Source organism: Vidua chalybeata, chromosome 1, assembly GCF_026979565.1.
Source record: "Vidua chalybeata isolate OUT-0048 chromosome 1, bVidCha1 merged haplotype, whole genome shotgun sequence".
Lineage (NCBI taxonomy): Eukaryota > Metazoa > Chordata > Aves > Passeriformes > Viduidae > Vidua > Vidua chalybeata.
In genome coordinates this window covers 129,100,891-129,123,419 of record NC_071530.1, presented here as the reverse complement: position 1 = coordinate 129,123,419, position 22,529 = coordinate 129,100,891, and the positions used below count along the sequence as shown (strand labels likewise).

At 38.6% G+C, this 22,529-nt stretch overlaps 1 long non-coding RNA gene across 1 annotated transcript; it reads right to left on the bottom strand.

Moving 5' to 3' along the window:
- Window positions 1-8,234: 8,234 nt before the first annotated feature.
- On the bottom strand, window positions 8,235-21,962 carry LOC128794387 (uncharacterized). Its single transcript, XR_008433073.1, has 3 exons — window positions 21,906-21,962; window positions 19,153-19,210; window positions 8,235-8,287 (listed from the first exon to the last, which is right to left on the bottom strand). It is a non-coding gene; the product is annotated as an uncharacterized LOC128794387 (long non-coding RNA).
- Window positions 21,963-22,529: the final 567 nt, after the last annotated feature.

The following is a 22,529-nucleotide window of genomic DNA, read 5'->3' as shown; positions in this document are numbered from 1 at the left end:
AGTCAGGTTCAAAAAATAGTATAAGATTTCCAATAGACTGGTTGACTCACTTTAATTAACAGTTCTTTAATTATAGACATTCATTAATATCATAAAGTTCTTCTAGTTGGCATCAATTGGTTTCAGGCATGTAACTGCCTGAAGTCTCATTTCCCTGAGGGTGTACATGGCTAGTTTAATTTGCCTGAGGGCTTTTGACTGTAAAATCTCAACCAACATTAAGCAAGTAAAGCTAAGGTACATTGGTGAAATCCCAAATCAGGACAGATGTTTCTTCACAATGATGTGCAAGCTCCGATATTCCCATGGAAACAGTTCTGAATTGAATATTTTCATGTAGTGATTTCAACTACATAACAAAAGTTATATAATGTGTGCATGTTCACACACACATGTGGCTGTGGGTGTGTGCTAACAGGCTTAGGCACTTATTCTCCTAGCAAGGTTGCCTATGTTGTTGTGTGTACATGTGTCTATTTATATACAGATTAATATAATTATTTAATACTGTGAGTACGTGATGAAGTATTGATATTTCTCTTCTGTTCTTTCATCTGTTTTATTCCTTGAGAAAGTAGAAAAGGCAAATTCAATGACAAATTGCCAAAATAATGTTGAGGTCTTTGAAGACAGTCCTTGGATTTTTCCAGGTGTGAAAACCAAAGCTGAACTGTGCTGGTGGAAAGCTGGTACATTTGTGTTCAGCACTGTGCACACACATTATGGCTGGGTAAGCATTACTGGGAAAGACCTCTGCTCTGTTATACTCCAGTTTCCTTCTTTTTTCACAGTCCCTCTGTTTTACAGGTGAAAGTAATTTCCATTTCCCATGTACATATTATCTTTCATTTTCCATGCCAAAAATGATTCCAGTAATTTATGTCAGCATTTCTAATTTGTACAGGATGATTTTTAATATTTCTCTCTCCTTAATGATGTTTGCTTCTCAGTCACAGTCTACTCTCCAGATTTCATTTGTAGAGAGTGAAACCTTGCAGTAAAAATGAAAGACAGTAATTGGATCTTAGAAAGCGGCAATCCAGAGTAACCAAAGATTTTTAGGAATGGAGAAGGGAGCTGCTGATGAAATGCTTTAAATAGCCAAAACTAAAAAAAGATAGATCTTGTGAGAATGTTTCTCTAAATGTGATTGTAAGAACTATTTCATTTTATTGATTTCCTTACAGCTAGATGTCAGTAATCTAAGATAAACCCTTCTGTGCTTGAAATCAGAACTTACCTGATGCACTCATCTTAAATCAAAAGCAATACCAAATCAGAGGGCCTTTGAAGAATCATATGTCCTGCACGAAGTAAAGTCAGCTGGCACCAGATTCCCGAATGCGGGAGAACCACTATCCACATTTCATCTGGTCCTAGTGCTGCAGAATACTGGGCTCTGGCAGGCCACTTGACTGATCACTCTGCGCCTGCAGGTTATAATAGGTGAGGCACAGACATAATCTTTAGTCAAAAATGTGTTGACATTGATTAGATTAGGGGAGGAAGACACGGGAGACTGAATTCAACAGATACCTTTATTTTTTCCATAAGGCTGGAAATAATGAAGATTCTGTATTTAATTGTTGAGCATATCACTCCAAATCCTGCCACCTCTCTAGACTTAGATGTGACTTTGACAGCCCAGCCAGAGCAATGTTACAACATGGGTGTAGGACTTCACTCAAAACCTGTCACTTGATGATTTATCATACAAGGCACACACTCATGATTTTCACTCAATAAAGAAGAATGTCAAGGCTTTGCCATGGAAGAAGTGACCTTTCTTTGGTTGCATTTTAGCCTTTTGCCCTCAGCACAAAATTACCTGCTATATCTGCTCTGCCAGTACTGGAAGAAAAAAGAAGAACTGAAGTTAACAGTATGGTTCAAAACCAGCCCACAACAGTTGTGAAAATAAAATATAAAGGCAGCATGTGAAAAATAGGTGTTTTCCCGTAGAAATGTGCACATAGAGTATCAGGAACTGCAAGTACCCACTGTTGATTGCAGGTATCGTCGGACACGCTTGCACAATTTAGGAAACTAACTTTAGTGGGCAGCCAGGAAGGAAGTTCAAGCTTGTCTAGGCTCTAGCTACAAGCAAATAAATTATACTGCCTTGGGGCCTTAGATGTTTCTCCGTTTTTTCCCTCCACTTGGCACTTAGCTTAGACATTTCTGTGCATACCTGGAAGACTGAGTGCAGGCATTTGAGGCATTCTCTGGAAGTTCCAGGCATCTCCGTCTTTATGAAAGTACATGAAGTTCAATTTATTTCACTTTAACTAAGGGCTCTATATTGTTTTATTCTGTAATTTGTTTATTAATTCTCCTGTCTAAAAAAATTTCCATTATTTCCCCCAGCTTACTTATAAAAATATTGAACCACATCATCACACTCACCATCTTTGGGATGCCACTGCAGGCCCTCTAGATTAGATAGAAAAGCCCATTTATGGCATTTTTTCTGAATGCTGTCATATGGTCAGTTTGAATCCATTTGAAATATTGATGTTGTATGATGCTAATTTTTCATCAGGATATTCTTGAGGTACTATGGTGAAGTGATTCAGTCTAAATATCTTAAAGTCATTGCAGGGACTTTTACCAATGTATATAGTAATTTCATAAAAAATGTGATTAAATGAATTTCACAAGATGTATTTTTCATTAAACCATATTGATTGACATGATTATTTATTATCATTATTTAAATCTGTATTGATTGAACCCCTCATTTGCTGGTCTATTAGTTTGCCTGAGTTTTGCTGTCACTCTAACCAGATTATTAAACTATTTCTCTAAGATGAGGATTCCAGGAGTCCTCAACAATCTTTACAGTGTTGCATACAAAAAAATGACAAAAAGTACCTTGATTTTCTTGGCCAAACAATTGAAAACACATACTACTATGTTATCTGGATGTGGTGAATTAAGAAACTTTACTGTTTTAAATGGTGTTTCACATATTTCTACCCATCTTTTTCAGTACTATAAACTTTTCAGCATTATACATTGCCTTCAAATTTCCACTTAAAATGGGGGCTTTTTCACCCAAAAGCCAGGTGAATTCAGTCAGAAGTTAGGAAAATGATCCCTACATGGCTATCAGAGAGATGTCTGAAATGTAGCAAGAAGCTCCAGGCAGCCAACAGTCTTCCATCCCACATCTCCAAACCCAAGTCTTCGATTCTGATAAACTCTCACATGAAAATTCGACCTTGGTTCCCAAATTTTTGAAGGAGCTTTTCTTGTTCTTTCATTTCAAGAGACAAACATTATCCTCTGAAAACAATGAGACATGACAAAGCATGTATTACCGGGCTGTTAATGCACTTTGCACTTTGGCCATGTGCCTCACAGGGCCCCAGAGACTTGCATTAATGGCCCAGTGATACGACACACCCTATCGTGTCTTATTGCTTAATTGGACTCCAGACAAATTCAGTTAAACCACATATGCTGCCTTTTATGACTACTGCTCTACAGCTTGTATTTCCTCAGTTCTTGGGTGCTTTGTGTTATGTCAAATGAATCTCTTGAAACCAGAGATTGTAGAGGCAGAGGTTAAGCTCTACCCCTGGCCCTTGTCCATCCATGTGACAAATGAGCATGCCCTCTGACAGGCAAAACACAAACCTTGAGATGCACACCTGGGAAACCTGTAGCAGAAAAGTAGAAGGAGGCATCACAGTTCTGTCTGATCTGCTGGCCACAAAACTCACCTTTAACAGTATTTCAGTCATGAGTGTTATGTGGTGGGTATTCATTTGGCATCAATGGTACCCTCATGTCAGAAAAAGCCCCCCTAAATCATCTGTAGTGTTTGAGAGGTTTCTCCCATATAGTTCTCCCCTAGTCAGGAGGGCTGCATGCTATAGCTAGAGCAATAATGAAATATCCTGACAGACCTTTCCAATGCATTCTCTGTGCTACAGATCAGTATCCATGTGAGCAATGCTGACAGCCATTGAGATAACTGCCAATAATAAACCTCAGTTAGGCTGTGATATACCACAGCATTTCACATCACATTCCCTGAACTTGGGAAACTGAGGCCAAAAGGACACCTACCTCTGACAAGGGGAAAACAGGAGGCACTGAGCGACACCAAACAGCTTCCACCAACTTTTGGCTGACTGGTCCTGGTCAAGGGAGAGTATGAAATAGAAGGATGTAATATTTTTTAGATGTAGTGCATTGTGCTGTGTGCAGTAAAGTTAATGTTTGTCTGATCAGAATAAATTTCTGGTGTACATAGTTACTTCTTGTATAGGGCTGAAGTTGATGACTGCAAAGTTTCACAGCACCTTCATGGGATCCTAGACTACGAATCATCTTTGAAGGTTGTGGGACCTCAGGTAATTTCCATCACCATTGCTCCTGCTTGTTGTTAGATTAAACTGTGGATTAATTTCAGTTCTGAGATATCATGAGTGTCACATGCTCTATATATCATGGATGACAAAGTGCTAATGCACACTGTTCAAGTATTTAAAGCAGAAATCTTGAAATAAGTGAATTAATCAAAACTCTTAAAACCTTAATTTCAGAATAAAATTCTCAAGTGATTATGATTTGTATAAATTGGTTTTAGACCGTGGACACAGTTTGAGTGGTTATGCTTTTAAAAGAGCATCATTGTGCTCTTTAGAAAAGAGTATCACAACGAAATATGCTTTAGTAAATTATCAACTATAATTTGATTTAGTAAACTATCAACTATCTATATCTATATATCTAACTGTCTATAAGGAACCTGGGGGAAATGCAGAGGGTTTAACATTAGCCTAAATTAATCCTGATGACAACCAAGGCAAAAGCAGCAATGAAACCTATCTTTGTTCAGTATGACTCCAGCATTTAATACATTGATTAATATAAAGAATCAACTGGATCCCCTTCTGGCTAATAGTTTGTCATTCCTGCTGTCTTCATGAACTGGCACCACTGCAACCATCTTAGGAATGTAGCAAGGCCTAAAAGAGTCTTGCCAGCTGTTGGACCAAAGTGCCTGTTAATAACAGCTACTATTTTTATTGGTAATATTGTAAGTCCCTTATTGTATGCATGTAAAAGGGGCTGCCTGTTGTCATTTATACTTGAAATGTGGATTTTTATCTGTCCAAGACACAATGAGTTTTTGGGCAGTGTGGTTTGCACTGAATTAATGTTCATAATTTCTGCTATATCAAAGACCATCCTTTTATGTGTTTCTAAAGCACTGCAATTACTTTGGTGTATTATTTTTGAAAGAAATGATGTATAGTGACAATTTGAGTGGAAAAATAATTTTTTAAAAATTTAAAAAACTTAGAGACTTGAAGATTGTAGAAAATCAAATATATATTTACACAGAATTTAGGAATGATTGCCTACCTTAAATTACAATCCAGGATAGTCTTAAAAGCAAGACACATTCTGACACTTTCAATGATTCGGATGGATTTGTCTCTCTCAAATTGGTGCTTTAGTATGGTGGGTCAGTGTGAGTCTGTTCCCTAGCTGATGCTCTTTGGGAGCAGCAAGGGCTGGCTCAGAACAGCAAAGTTTACTCTTCCACCAAGATTTTTATGCTGGTTCATGGAAAGGAGAAAAGCAAGCAACACAACTTTGGCAGCCCAAAAGTGAGTTCCATATTCAACAAGACTGCTCTACTCATGTGTGAAGCAGTGTTTCAATTTAAAAAAATTAGTTCAATTCTTAAATGAGGATTATTTATATGAAAGTATTTTAATTGTATTTCTCATAAACCAACAACACTGTACAAATATATAGGTCAGATTTTGTTCACATTGCAGTTTTAGTAGACCTCAGAATAACTCAGAGCCTCATTCATCGCGTGGTTTTGGTATAGGAGAATGTTTATTGTGTCATGTATATAATATCATTCTCCATTTAAAGTTCAGCCACAGGGAAGAGTGAGGTAAGACATTATTATGAGCAGCCACAACCTAAAACAAAGAAAACCAGCTAAACCAGTGAACATCGTCCCGTAAGTACAGTATTCCTCTGGAGGGAGGCTTCCATTTCTAGTCTAGACCTTTATCTGTGAAACATTTTAGGTGCTTTAACATATTAAGGTCTTCAAACCAAAGGTCCCATTAGATCTTGAGGGGTGTCTGCACAGATAGCACCTCATGGTGGCCTTACTTGAGCCCTTAGTCTCCAAAAGTGCAGAGCATCTTGGATTTGGTATATGGGGGGACCTTATGGAAATAAAGTGCAATGTGTGTTGCCCTCAGAGGCTTATGCACAAGCTCCTTCTACTGCCTATGAAGAGAGCAATTTGTTGAGGGATTAAGTTTTAACCCTTCCTCAGAGAAGGTATTTTAAAATGTGCAAGACCAGGTTGGATGGGGCTTTGAGCAACTTGGTCTACTGAAAGGCTGTCCCTGCTCATGGCATGGGGGTTGGAATCTCCATGATCTCTAAGGTCTGCCTACCAACTCAAACCATCCTATGATTCTGTGATGCTGAGTGTGGCACATAAGACACAGCCACCTACCTGGTATGCATTTTCCTCCATTTCTGTAGTTTTGTCCTGTCATATGTGCTGGCTGGTCACTGTGCCCTGAGCTAGGATATCCCCCTTCATACATTGCCATGCCAGGCTGTCTGACAGCCTCATCTCATGCTTTATTGGGAGGCAGCATGCTGTGGTGCTCAGAGCACAGGCTGAGGAGCAGAGCACATGGGATCTCTTCCCAGTGCTTCCCATAACCACAGGCTCAGCCTAAATTATACCAAGCTTCACAGCTACAGCAGAAGGACAGTGATATTTATTTACACAACTCCTAAACATGTGCAGTAATCTTGGCAAGACCGTGGAAATTAATTCCTGCTAATGAAAGTTTGGGGTTTTTAATATTTCCCTTATGCTGTGACTGCACCCTTCCTGTCACCACTTCTTATGCACATGAATTTGCCATTACGCCAGCAGCAACTTTGTGTCTTCACTGCTGCTGGCTGGTTATTTGCGCTGTGGTAGTGACCAGAGGAATTAAGGCTTCACTGTGTCATGCTCTCAGAATGGGAATTATCTCTACAATATGTAATCACTGCCCAAATGGAATGATATTTTAAAGAAGAATTTACAACATAAGGCCTGGACTAGTTTGATGGATGAGAACAGCTTCTGACTTAAGAATATGAAAACTAAATAAATTAGTATTTCTTTTCAGAATCTGATAGCAGTGGACAAGAATGTGGTTTGAAAGATGGAGACCAAGTAAGCAGATGCGTAAAGATTTTGTGCTCCAAAGTTCATTAGTTTAAGCTGTGGTCCAGTGAAACCAAGTCTTTCTGTAGAGAGTCATATTAACATATGTGTTATAATTTTTGAGGGTTGCACTCAAGAGCCAGAATCTTCTGCTTTGCCCACCATGAGCATGGGACACACAGCCCTGAAAGACAGCACAGTTAAAGAAAGGTGATGTATTTCTCTGTGGTGGCAAATCATATTGTTTATTAGCTCTTGTTTGCTTAAGAAGCACCAGATGGATTAGCAGTAACAAAGATTAAAGATTTAACTAGCCAGGCAAGAACCATGGAGAACCATAGCTCATGGTACAGAGGTTACTGGATGGATAAACAGTTAGATGGCTAATCACAGAGGATGGTAGAAAAAACATTGATTACATGTCTTTTTCATGAGAAAATGTTTCTTTTTTGCCGAATCAAGAGTGTTTTGCAGACTCAGAAGAAATACAGACTGAGTTCTGGCATTTCCATGCATCCTGGCAATCCTGGCCAGTCTCCAGGATATTTGTTTCCCTCCTCAAAAACCCAAAAAGTTTGACAGCTCACATTTTCATTCTGATGTGACCAAAATCACATTCTGAAACTTGAAAGTTTTTCACAAAATGGGTTTGTTTATCAGACAGCCCTATAAACAATATTTCTCAAAGCTGTGTTTGACAAGCATGATATTGCTAATATGGTTCCCGCGGGTGTGTCATCCATGGCCAGGTTTTCAGAGGAATGTCTGCAAAGCAGAGCTATCGAAAAACTCTGCATATGAGCTGCAGATACCATTCCTTTTGGAAAACTGTCTGCTTGCAGGGCACTTAAGAATAGTGCCAAGTCAATGTTAAATCATCATATGGGAAATGGTTAACAAGATAGCTTTCCTTCCTACCTCCCATCTAATCTCTGCCAAATCAATCTAACACCCAAGACTGGAAGTTGAAAATGTAATAAACAGGTCCACAGTGAAGGATTGCACTATACCTGTGCCTGGAGCAGTTCTCTCTTCATTTCCCTTCACCAGCAGCATGCCCTCCTATTACCCAAGGGAAAAAATTAAATATTCAGATTGTTATTATTTATTTAGAGGACACAAAAAAAATCAAACCAAGTCAATATTTATCCATCTGAAAAAAAGCTCAGTATATGACAGACGCTTTATTTGGGCTAAATTAGTAGACATATGTCTCAGAGAAATGTTGTTGTTGTTGATTTATTCTTTTGTCCTTCTTTCAGTTAAGCTTTCCTCAGGTGTTTTTCAAACCGCAGAGCTTCTAAAGCTTCTGCAAAAAGTCTATTTTTTACTAAATTGCATTAGCTCTTTAAAATATACAGGAAAGATGAACTCATCTAATAACAACCTCGGAAAATTACTGTAGCTGAATATAAATAAAATTAAATTTTCACAGAGGAAAAAGCCATTTCAAACTATTTTTTCCATATAATCCATACCACAGATACTCAATAATTCAGTGAGCTTTCAGGCAATATAAGTCAATGTTGACTCATTAAATGCATTAGCTATAAAATGCGTCTCTAGTAGGAGGGATGAGAAATGATTTGCGTTCTTCTCTTTTCATCATTATTCTTTAGTGGCTTTAGTTTTAGGTTTTGTTTTATTCTTTTGGTTTTTTCCACATTTCACACTTTATAAAGAATGCCTTAAAGCAACTTCAGGAGCTCTAGTACATCATTAAAAAATAAAACCATTTTCTTCCTTACCAGAAACCTGACCATGAGCAAAATTGTCTTGGTTTTTCTTAATACAAATGCTGACAGACATTAAATTAATGCTTAATTAAACCTTCCGAGATGGCCAGCCAAATGAAAAAGTAGAGAACTAAACTGGTAGGGCCAGGAGTGAGGAACTCTTCCAGCCTGGCAGGGCCCAGTTGTGCTGGACTATGACAGGCATATGAGACAAAGAACAAAAAATCTTAATAAATAAAAAGTATCAATTACATTAATGTGAAAATTCCCCTCATCTGTGAAGGGGTTGTGATTTGCAGAAATTTTGTGGCATCAGAGTGCCAAGTTTTCAGTCTGTTAACTGGATTTCTGGCATTGACCAACTATATCTTGTTAAGATGCTCAAAATTAAAGGATTCCAGCTTCTGTATGTGGAAAACTGGACATCAACCCCTAATATGACAGTTGTGATTCATATGTGTAGTTTCAGGGGGGATGTTATAGAAGAACGTGGACATTCAAAGTTAGATGATGTAGGAAATTATGTAAGTTGGAACTATTCAATAAGTAAATAATTAAATAAATAAAAGCAAAACAACCCTAAGGCAATACATATGGGTCTTGGTGTATAACTCAGCAAAAGAAAACTGGTTAAGACCAGCCCCAGATGAACGGATTTTTTTTGATTATCCACATGTTTCTCTTCAGTGTCACATATGGAACAAATAAAAAATATAATCTTGTCTGGTTAAGTTAGGTGAGTTGGCTAAGCTAAGAATCTGGAATGCTATTACAAGTGCATTAGGTTGGTTAGCCACTCAAAAAAAATTTTAAAAAATCAGCCTGCTAATGTCCCTTTGTTTGCTTCCCTGCTCCAAGAAGCCATTTATTTCTTCCTCTAATGCCTAAAGAATTATTTTCACATTCTCGTAGATTATTACTTCAGTGTGAAACCATTGTCTGCAATATGAGTTCAGCTGTTATCTACTCCCTAAAAAAAAAATTATTTCCACATTTGCTATGTAACAGTCTGACAAACAAATAACACCTGCAGAGGATCATGCTCAATAAAGAAAGGGAAGAAAAATAGGTGGAAAGCATGAGAATTCCACTAATGCTCAGTGATTGATCTTGTCAGTACGCATTGCCTGTCAGAGCACATTGCCCCAGCACAAGCACACAGCACTGAAGAACCAGCAGCACGGGAAAGAAATGCATTTCTATATGGATCACAGCTAGACACCCTCCCCCAGCTTTCTGAGTGGAGCTTGATTGTCAGCATTATACACACGCTCAGACAATGCTTTCAATAGATGCCTTTTTGGAAGACAATTGCAGAAAGCATGATAACGGGATTTGTCACCCTGATGTGTCTGCTGTTTCAGCAGGCATTATAATAATGAAAGGAAGTTTTACTAATTGAAAATGTGAATGAAATTCAGCTGTCTTTTTATTTTAATTCTTCTGGATGAAAGCCAATTAAGATCATCTGTCTAATGCATCTATTCACCCCTACTTCAACAATGTGTCAATTATAATGGATGTCTAATAAACTCAGACTTCCCAGGACAGAGAGCTGAGCATACAAAACAACTAGTGAGAAATATTAACACATACCTGTAAAATATTTTGTAAGGATTGGCAAAACCCTTCAAATGGCTGAGCTTATTTTCCACAGCATGCCTAAGAGGAACTAACCTGCACATCCTCACAGGGTATAGTTTGGGCACATCTGTGTTCTTCCACAGCTATTCTGCACTAGTGGTCCTAAGCACATCATGGACCCTCAGTATTCAAGGCTATTAGACATTTATTAATTTAAACAGTATACAGTGTTTTTGGGGAAAATAAGTCTGAGTGCAACATCACCTATGTGTTTCATCTCATTTCATCTCTTTGCTCATGTGTTTCTGCCTCCCTGAGGCATGTGACTCTTGGGCTCTTCCTGCTCACTAACAAGCACGGCTCAGAGGGAGAGGTCTTGTGGAAGGAAATTGATCACACTCAGCCTGTGTCCATTGTATACATCTTTCAGGTGTTTTATCCTAGATTAGTCTGGTTATGTGGACTGAAAGCCTATTAGTGGCATTAAATGCTCTTCTAGAGCTCATCTTACAGCTTGGTTTAATGTATAAATAAGCCAATTCACATCATTCAAGACAGTGCTGCAATGCAAAGAAAATTCAGTACATGGAGGCAACTTGCTTCAAAAGGACATGCACAATATGGATTGAAGTGTAACAGTAGAAAGAAAGATGCTCAGAAGAGAACCAGCATTCAGAGAGAGAAGTTAAAATAATCCCAGTGAAATAACTGTAAAAATGCATCTTATTACTGATTAAATATAGTGTTAGCAATAGGTAAGGTACACAAATATGAAAGTTCAATATTTAAACCTCTGATATTATTAGGCCCCTTACAGAAGTAGATGTTGGATAAACATTGCAAATGTTTATGTAAAAATACTGTCTCTATAAGGTGCACTTTTTCACTGTGTAAAAAGCCACTTAAAAATTAAGGCCTATGTTAAACATTAAAGCTTGTCTGTTGCTGTCACCAGTGCTCCTCCTTCTGTGTCCATCTCTGCCACCACTTTTTCTGCTTCTGCTGTAGCAATATAACACTGGTTACAATAACAGAAACCTGATCAAACCATCTTTTAAGAGTGTAGAGTAATAAATGCAGAATTTTTTTGAAACTTTTTATAAAACAACTTCACAGCAATTCTTCTGTATTTATTTTTTTGCAGATACTCTTGACTATGATTTTAGTAGAAGAAACTCTTGCCTAAGAAAGACAGTTTGAGTAAAGACTATATCTTGCACATGAACTTCTAGTTCATCCATGGCAAGAGTTTGAGTAAAGTAGGCCAAGAAAAACCTACTCAGAGGTTAAACTCATCCAGTCAGGCAACAGAAACCCTTCCCACTTCTTTCTCCTCAACTAGAATAGACCAGATACAAAAGAATGAAAATCTTGCTCTTGAGTACAGGAAAATCAGATCCAAGCTGAGCATTAATTTAAAATTGCTATCTCACAAACCCCTACACATAGCAAGAACATTCAAGAGCCTCATAGATCATTATAGGCAGTATGGAAACAGAAATAGGACACAGTTAATTGAATCTACTATAGTGAAATTATATGACCAGCTGTGGGTCCACCAGAAAGTCCTTTCGGCTGCAAACACCACCTACGAGAGCAGAAGGTGCTTTGGGAATGTTACTCTCAGAGAGATCAGCAAAAAGGCCAACACCAGTCACAGTACATTTAGGTTCACTGCCTGATTTGTTAGGGAGGTTTTTACCTCAGCCCTTTGTGCTATTATTAGCCTTACAAGAATAATGTGGGATTAAATATTTTTCCTTTCTATGCCTGTGCATATACTCCCATTGACCTTTTTGTTCTGAACTCAAATTTAAATTAATTCTTTATTAAAACCACTATAAAAGTGAAATATATGGCTTTGCAGATGAAATTCATATTTGCTGATGTGGTGAAAAACTTAGTTTGGAAGTCACCATCTACTTCCAGCCTCGCCTGAATTGTTTGGCATCTATATTTGTATGCCTTTTCCAGACTTAGAACATCAGACACTTCCCAAATTGTTGAGCCATATGGTAACCCAGAGAAGTACATCCTTAGATTTTTCTGTTAAAACTGTTTCACCTGCATGACCTTACCAAATATTCATTTGGTCCTAGTTGAACAAAGATTAAATTCTTAAAGAAGAAAAGTTAGTTTACCTAGATTATCTCAGGCAAAGTGAAATTTTGACCCTAGGTCTTCTGTATCCTAAGTTCATTGACTGTGCTTTTTGGTTCAAAGAAAATAAACTACCCCCAGCTCTTCTTTTGGTTTATCTTTTTGATGGTCACAGCAGTTCACACTTTGCAGGTCTGAGCATCCCAATGGACTCTGGTATAAAGCACACCACACTCTACTCAGCCTTGCTGTGATAATACATAGTTTGTATATACCCAGTGGGGGAGACTTTTCCCAGACACCTATGGAATAGATTTATGGAGCAAACTCAAAGTTCTGGGCAATTCTGGATCTTCTAGGATTAATAAGAAATTTTTAAGGATTCACATTTTCCATTTCAGTCCTTAAAACAGTAATGAAGGTCTTTAACTTGTGAATTTAGACCCAGGACCTTCTTATCGAAAGGATTTTTTTGGTAGAAGCATTGCAGACAAGATTTTGAAGGAGAACAATGTGCATAACTAGTATGTACCAGAGAGGTAGCCCTCACCTTTCTCTGCATCACAGACACACCATCTCTGACGTCATAAAAGTTTTGGAGGATCCTATTTGAAACCCTAGTAAGTGTACAGTGCAGACTGGCATTACTTGAGGTCAGAAGGGGAGATGCAGAGATGATGTTTTTGGAGCAGTGGTGTGAAAATATAATCTTGCAGAAGCATTTTGACTTCATATAGTATTAATATAGTATTATATTTCTCAAGTCCAGTGAAAATACCAAAAGCTTTATCATGATTTGAGCAACAGCTTTAGAAATTTGTTGGGATTGCTAGAGCTCTGTCTGAAGGATGTTCTACAGGGAGACTCTGTAGCCTTTAAATATAGCCCAGATGTTGATGAGTGGAAGAAAGCTGAGCCAAACGTTGGATTATGCATGGGATAGACAGAAGGCTGTGAGGAGGACTTGGGACAGGGGAAATGATAACCTATGTTTTACCTTCTTTGATCATGACTCCTCACAAGGATGCATCACAGAAACAGTCAGACCTATAATTTGCATGGATGGCTGGAGCTCTGAATAGAAAGGCAAAGAAAGAGAAGTGAGTTTAGAGGAAAAAGAGAAGGAAAGGTGGCCTGAGTGTGACTCATCACTTGCCTCTGCTGCTTTGAAACCTAGAAAGAAGATAACACAGAGCCTCTAAAGAGTATGTTGTATGAACAGAGCTGAGGAAGTTAAGAAAGAAAATATTTCTTTATCTTTAAGGCCACCATGTATAAATCTTCACCATCTCTGCTAGCAGGCCATACTAGCTCAGGCACCATGCACTAAAGAACAACACATGGTTTCAGGAAATTTCTGAGTGTGGACATATTATTCTGGAAAAGGTTTCATTCACAAAGGTGGCCCAATGAGGGTGAGAGTTGTTTGGAAAATGTTGTTGAAGATTTTCTCTGGGAACAATTCACCAAGACCAGATGGCATAAGCCAGTGAAGAGAAATGACTTTGACAATGGAGGAGAGGATCTCTGAAGAGCAGTAGCACATTGTGCATCAAATAAATTTAGAGATGGATAAATGGAGTAGTGGTGAAGGAGGAAAATGTGGGTGGTTTTAATAAAAGAAAGAAAAATAATATTATCCCATAAACATGCAAGATGGAAGAGACCATACAGGCACCAGATGGAAAGTTTAAGTTCTCACAAGAAAGAATATGATGGATAGTATATGTAATGGAGAGCAGGTGAGGAGATGCTGTTATTGCTTTAAGTAGAAGGTTTGAAGGAGAACTGTAGGTAAAATAAGAGCCTCCATATACTATCAAAGGAAAAGAAGAGGAAGAAAGTAGAGGGGAGGTATTACTTGTGAGATTTCCCCCATTAAAAACTGATGCAGTACAATGTAGAGGGAGGGTGTGAAGTACAGTGCATAGCTGCAGTGAAGTGTTGGGGTTGCTTTAAGCACAGGAGTCAAGTGAATTGGGATGGAGCTACAAAGGTAGAAGAGCTGAAGAAGTAGAGCAAAGAATTTGGAAATAACTATAAAAATAAGTAGTTATGGGGCTTAAATCAACAAATTTTAACATTCATGTTATCACTGAAAACTCTCATACTTATCCTCCCACAAAATGAAGATTTCAAGCTGTGTAACTGAGTGCTAAGCACAGCTTTCTCAGGCTAAAAACGTGCCTGACTATGGCAACAATTGCTCAGAAGGCAGCTTCTCTCTTCTTGCTTGACAAGCAAAATTCCATCACATGAAAGGCTATTTAGTCACTTTCTGATTTTCCTAAAATAACAAGTTTGTCCACACAAGTCTGTGAATATTATCTGTGATTTATTCAGTATTTATTATCGCGTATGTGAAGTGGAGCCATATGTAGTGATAATGCTGAGTGCAAACAAACAGTACTAAGCATAACACTTCAAGAAAGGTGAGGTACTACATGCTATCATGCAAACAAGTGCAAAGTTTTAAGGTTTATATTAGGGTTGTATTTGTGAAGATTTTGTTATATAATCCACAGTATGGAATTGTACTTATGAGAACAGAATATATCACATTATATTTTATTACTATTACTGACAGAGTAGAGAAATCTTTATTTTGCCTTCAATTTTCCTGTCTTATAAGAATACTGTGATGAGAAAAAAAATGTAAGGTATGTTGTTAGGACTTATAACAGCTTGTCCAGCTGTGGGGCATTAATTTGTCTTGTCTGCAAATGCTATTCCAAATTATCTCAAGGATTTGTCTCTGCTACTCTCCTCCTCAGACTGGGTCTGACTTCACCGTCTGTTGCCCACAGAAATGCCCTCTGACTGCATCTGGAAATGCTGTGCAGTAAATGTGATAACATTTTAATCTGCACTGCAATGCCAGTGAATTTCCAGCCTCTAATGAGTATGGTGCAAACATTCCTGCATCTGTCCAAAAGTGGGAAAGGATTTTGCCATCTTCCTCTTATATTTGGAAAAGGCAGTTCTGAAGTGTAAACCACCTGCAAATACTGGCAGTACAGTCTGGCCTGGGACTTCTGTCGCAAAAATCCAGGCCAGACAACCCAGACCTTTTAGGCCAATTAACCTGTTGTGGATCACAGAGCACAGAGTCCAACTCAGTACATGCTTATGGCATGTTGGCTCATTTCTGCCAGGAGACCAAGTGCTGCAGCAGCTTGTTCTCCTTCTACAGATGCACCAGTACTTTCAAACCACAGATGGGGAAAATCTCAAATAATGACATTTCCATGCCTCAGGAAGAAGGAGGCAAAGTTTCTAAGGAGCATTTTCTGTATCATTTTCTGTGCATTTTCTGTATCATTCAAGTATCTCCAGCACCAAAGAGAAATAAATGTTCCTGGATCCATCAGTGATCACAGCACAGCTTGCTAGATGAGCCCTACAGGCTTAGATTACACAGGAGCACCTTGGAGAACTCTCACCTTATGTCAGGGGAGCTGGTTGTGCTGCAGACCTTTTCCATCTCAGATTAAGAGAGCAGAACCTGGGCTCTTCCCTCTACATCACACTCAGGTTGGACATCATCAAAGGCTAAAGTCACTGCTCCCTGCTGCTAAAGGATCAGTCTGAAGACATTGGTTCTGCATCATCTTCTGCTTCTACAGGAGGTGGACAAGTGCAGGAGCTCTTTCAGAAGTTCAGAGGCTGCATTTCCTCTTTATTTGCATTGGCATCTTTTTACAACAGTCACTTGTAAGATACCCAGTTACATTTGGACATAACACATACAAATCATATTGGTCCTCCATAAAACAAATCACTCTGAGTAGCAGGACCAAAGGAGGTGGTTGCTTAGACATTTGCACCCCCTAAATCCTCTGCCACTCTACCTAAACCACTCTAGTGTCCTGAATTCTTCTCATCCATCCCATTTGTTTGCCCCTTTGCCCCTCATTTGCCTAGCCCAACATGTAAGGGGCAAACAAACGTGTGTCTTGCAAACCCTGAGCTGAAGGCACATCTCAGCTGCCTCCTATCTCCTGAGTCAAGTTAGGGTGAGTTTTCTTCTTCAAAAGTCTTATGGAAATATAATTTTTTAAACCTCAGCCTCTCTGCCAAATGCAGCTGAATGTGGCAAATAGGTTTGGAAATTGCTAGCAAAGAAAGGGAGAAAAATGCAAGCAGAGGCAGGTACAGACAGACACACGCAGCAGCTGCAAAACCTTCATGTCTGCCAGAAACCAGATAGAAAATTACTCGGTCTGGGCTAAGGGGAGGTTTGTCTTCACTGTATAGCTTGTGATGCAAAAGAGAAAGAGAGGGAAAAGACACATCTTCAAGACGTGGTAGGAGGGAGAGATGCCCTAGGGCTGTCAGCAGTGTGGCTGCTTTGTGGCCCAGCTGGGCTGAGGACAGAGGTTTGTGTCCTGTATCCTCCTGCTGGGCTCCTGCTTGGAAGAATAGGGAGAACAACAGGGTAGGGTAGGTCTGTATGAGTCCTTCTCTTGCCAGGCTACATTTCTGCATGACTATGGGAGCTGAACAGGGGTGGAGGGTCTGATTTCTAGTTCTAGCTCCTCCACTCCCCTTCATACCTTCTTCTTTGACATGCTAGGTCATTTAAACTGGAATTTCTGCAGTACCTAAAACAGAGACACCCTCTTCTTATCCAGAACCTCTAGATGACACTGTAATACAGATGAAAAATAGAAATTAAATCCTAACATTTGTCCCTTGCATATTTATTAATAATTAATATCAGATTTGCTTTTTATTATTTTAGTGGCTTTGTGAAAATAGAAATAATTGTTGCTGATTATTATTTATTTAAGTGATGACAACATGATTAATAATACTTCAGCATGGGAAGGACTCACAGTGAACAACCTAGAATGGGGAGATATTATCTCTGTTGGTGGCAAAGCTCATAATACACACGCATTGGAAAAATGATAACCCACCTGTAGAGGAAGAATGATTAAAGATGAAGATGGATATGGCAACACAGAGATAAAGAAGATCAATATTTAGTATATAAAACAATTTAAGAAGCTGGGCCATGAATTCATTCTAACATGTGCAGGCTGAATTGAGGCTGATATACCTGTTATTTACCTGCCTATCATGGTGGGTTCAGGGTCTTCCTGTGGAGACACACAGACCTAACCACACCTGAAAATTTTCTTCCCTGGTAGACCCTCACTGTCATATATAGCTTTACAAAAGTTAAATTCAGACAGTGATTTCTGTATCTGAAGAGTTACTGAATTACTGAATACCTTTAGCAAAGCTTAGGCCTGTTGCCCCCATACATTTTTTCCATTACAGCAGGAATCTTCCTGCTTTCTGCTCACAGCAGCTGATGCTAAAAGCCTAATATCTGTGCTCAGTCCTACAGCCTGTTGCTACTCTGCTTCCTGCAACACATCTCCATCTTGTTACAGGAACAGAAAATTGTAGAGTTGGTTATAATGTTTCCCCATGAAAAGTTGTTGGGTTTTTTTTCCCCAAGAAATTGAATTTCCTAAGGTTTTGACTATGAAATTTCACTGTGATGCTTTGTACATCCAGCCCTTTGGCAATCTCATCCTCGCGCTCTTACTGCACTTCTCATAGTAACTAATATCTCACTTTCTTTTCAGGAGAGGACATGGTGGATGCAGCTTCACCTGGAACCTGGCTCACTGAAGAGCAGAGACATAAAGGGGTGGGACATGTGTTTACTTTTTCCCCCAAACACTTTTTTTCTCTTGTGAGAATCACAAATTTCAATTAATTGACTTTGTTTATCAAAAGGTAAACACTTTACCAGTCTGGTTTTGCGGGTCTACAAGAAACACTTTAAATGAGACATTTTCTACATTTTCTATCAAACTGCTGTCATGCAGCCTGTAATCCTTGGCAGTGCCTTTGGTAAATTCCTTGTTGAAATACCTCTCCTGCAGCCATTTCTACTTCTCCTGTCCCTTTACCAGTGACTGCCAAATGGTTCTGCCATCATCCTGGAGCTAAAGCTGATTTTAAACAAGCAGCTGGGTTGCTGTCTAGTGAGTATTTGGTTCAGTACATGCTCAGCTGTTAAAAACAAAATACCTATGAAGATCTGAAGTGAGGAGAAAATTTCTACACAGACACATATTCTTTCTCTGTCTCTTTTCATTTAATTATATGAGAAGAGCTATTGAGTTCAGATAGTGTTTGCTTTTTCGTTACAAATGCTTGGATTAGAGTTGAGTTTATAGCCATGGTCATGCTAAAGAATATTTCTCTGCCTTCTCTTTGTGTTTCTGCTGCACAAGGTTTCTGTATGTTTCTTCCAGAGATTTTTCACGGTAATTAGGCCTAATTCTTTAATTGCCTCCCCCTCCATCCCTAAAAATTCTGCTGCTTCCTAGTGATTCTGGATATAACATATGTTGCCAGATATAAACAGGGGGGCCTATTAACACGGTTATAAATTTGCATGCTCTATAAATTCCTGTATCATTCATAATCTAAAATAAAAGATGAGAAAAAAACACTTTGATTTGTTGTGTTTGGACTCACCTCCAACATGTAGATTTGTATGGCAGGAAACTGTTTTGAAGCTCTCAATTTCTTTAGGCTGGAAAAAAAAAAAAAGGCTTTTTATATTTTTTTTATGGTGTACAGTTGGTCCATCAGGTTTCAGTTTCATTTTGAAATGTGCCCTAGGAGAATGTGCCATAAATGCCAACATATTCAGCATCATGAACTCAAGATGATATCAGCTTGTTATAGTGTTCTGTTGCAGTGACTCCCACCAGTTCCCTTTTTCTAAAAAAAAAAGAGGAAAAATAGAAGGAATGGTTTAGAATTTTGTTTATCACCCCTTCCCTTAGAGGAGCAGAATACAAACTATTATCTTCCTTCCTCATCTTTGGTGCTGCCTTTATTGAAAATTCTCAGTCAGGGATCCTACTAGTGCATTTACTGTTGACCTTAGACAGCACTAACATGATTTCCTTGCTGACTAAAGAAAATACAATGCTGCAAAGGACATGTATTTTGATTGACAAGCAATAGGTACATCTGTCTGCAGTCTTCTAGATTCTTAAAGATACTGCTGAATAAACCTTGCAGTTGCCATCTTGCAATAAACATAATTCATTCCTCCCGGAAACACATTCAATTTTAAAAGTTTTGTGTAAAATGACAGCACTAATAAAATGATGAAACATATATTATGGGGCAGAGTCATAGGCAATGTAAATCAGCACTAATCAGCTGAAAACAATTAAAACTTTTTTGTCTGGTAGAATACGTCCCTTTTATCTTAGTTATGTTAGGCAATTTGTTAGAATATGTGATAAAATGTGTCTAAATATTACAGGTAGGATATGAACACGATAGCTATTTGACAGAGCAGCCCCTGAGAGAAAGTGCATTTTTCACCCCATCAGAACTTAGTTCCCTTGATGAAGATAACAGACAGGTTTGCTCTGTGTAATCCTGTACATAATTATCTTCCCTACCTAATTTCTTTCTGTTGCTATGCATCATTATCTTAAATATTTTTGTAACCATTTCATTACCATTTCCATTCCATTGTTCATTCCTTTATCTCAGTTTTTTTGTCTGACATCATAAAATTGAATATTTATCTTGTCCTCTCTACAGCCTTTAATAACGAGCCTGGTGTCAGAAACCACAACTTTAATAAATACACCCAGCCTGATGTATTATTAAGCATTGAGAAAGCACCCTGGTGCCTCCAGCTTGTGCAGAGAAGTAAAGGAGCCTGCACTGTTCTGAAGAAGCCCCTCCAAGAACCAGCTATGATGTTTACTTGCTGACATTTAAAAATAATGGAGTTTATTCAGTGTCTTTTTTTCTTTTTCCCTCCAAGCAAATAAGTATAAAAGATCCTGTGAAGGTTTTGTTTCCAAAATAGGATTCTGGGACTTTTTGCACCCCCCCTCCCTTTTTTTTTTTTTTTTTTTTCCCAAATGTAGAAGTTTATTACTTTTAATGATTAGCCACTTAGAAATACCGGTGGCAGCTAACCTGTTCGAATGGAAAGAATTGATTACAGAGCCTCAGGAGCAGGCCCTGGCTGAGTCATGAGGAGACATGAAAGGGTACAGTGGCAGTTAAATCTCCTGGCACATGAAGGAGTGTAAACCATTGATCACAATACGAAATGCTGAAAAGTGAAAAGGAATCCAATTTATTCTAAATAAAACTACTCTGTTCTCCAGTGACAGATTCCAGAGTCAGACACCAGAGAGGAACTGACAGCAGATGTTTTAGAGCCAAGACACAGAGAGGCTGAGTAATAGTATAGAAAAGAAATTGCTTTGAACTTCACCCCTGCTTTAAATACTTCAAATCAATAGGGTCACAGAGCTCTTTAATAGAGTGATGAGGTCTTGCCCCAGCAGATCTTCACAGTGACAAGTTGATGTGCTTCCTAGCAGCAGGGTCATAAAAATTTCAGGCTTCCCTCTGAAAGGGGGCTTTGTATTAGAGAGGTCCATTTGGAGTAACTCCCTTGTATGGCCGCTCTCAAAAGCTGAGCCCTAATAGTCTACATCTAAATGGGACTGACCTCATGAATTACCTCAAGAAACTTAATCTATAAACTGGCTTCTTCTTATGCAGACTGATGAATTCTTGTTTATTCCTAAATGGCTGTCACAAAACCTATTCATCAAACTCTTAACAGGGAAGAGAGTCTCACATAATCCTGCTTCAAGTGCGGCACCATTAAATAATCATTAGACTTCATTGCTGGTCTTGAGACCCACTCCAAATCCACAAAGCAGGCTTTTTACCATTCATCAGAACTGCATTTAGATGAGATTTTGACCTGATAAAGAAGGGTGTTTTTTGTCACTATCAGTTTCATGGCTGTGCTCTTTCTCCTTTCAGAGACTGTGGTGGGGTTTATTTTTTTTTCCCTTTCCTTAACAAAAGTAAAAGAAAATAAAGGCAGATGGCCAACTCTTTCCAATATCCGTTTGCTTTATTTGAGCAGTTTAATGTAGTGAAACAGAGTGAAATGTTGCTACTTGCTAAATGGTAAACAACACCATTACCCAGAATTCAGCAGTAGACTGATACAAAACAGGGTGCTGGTGATTAATTAAACTGTTGTTGTAATTGTAATGCATGATACATAATAGATAGTGTGCTGTGTATTTTAAAAGCTTCAAATTAGCAAAGAATAACTTCCTTATATAGCACATCTCCATTCCATGCTGTTAATGCACAAATAATCAAAAATAAAAGGTCATTACTGCTAACTAATAAAAATAATGTATTTTGATTTTCCTTACCCTGTAACCATGTGCTGGAGGAGTTGCATATTGTGAGGCAGCAGATCATACAGCCCTGCAGAAAAAAAATGTGAGTCTTTTTCTCCTGTCTCTCTTGGATACAAAGGCACAATATTCATTATTAATCAATAACAATTAGAATGATCAGCCTGAGCTGCAAAATATCAGGGTCTGCTTCTGAGCTGCTATAATTCCAGCTATCATCACCTCCCTCAAAAGAGCAAAGTTCATGTTCTGCAAATAACTGCAATGAACACTCTCATTCATGTGGCAAACTCGAGCATGGCTCCCATGAAGAGGTAGGTTGAGGTTACTTTCCCTATTCTCTGGGATACTGAAGCATGCACCTTAATTCAAGAGTGATAGTGTGCCTTGTTGTGACAGGACAATGAACATCTTTAAGTTCAAACATGTCCTGAATGCCTAGCCAAACTTGGCCTAAATCCCTCTTGTGTATCAGGTTTGAGCCGATAATAAAACAAGCTTAGCGTGCTAATTTTTTTTGCTCTGTTTACACAGTATCTGTTAACAAGGGCAGGATGCTCTGACTTTGATGGTTTTCTCACTCACCGCCAAAGACTTGGGACCTGATCCCTCAGACTGTGCATCTCTCTCTTGGAGTCT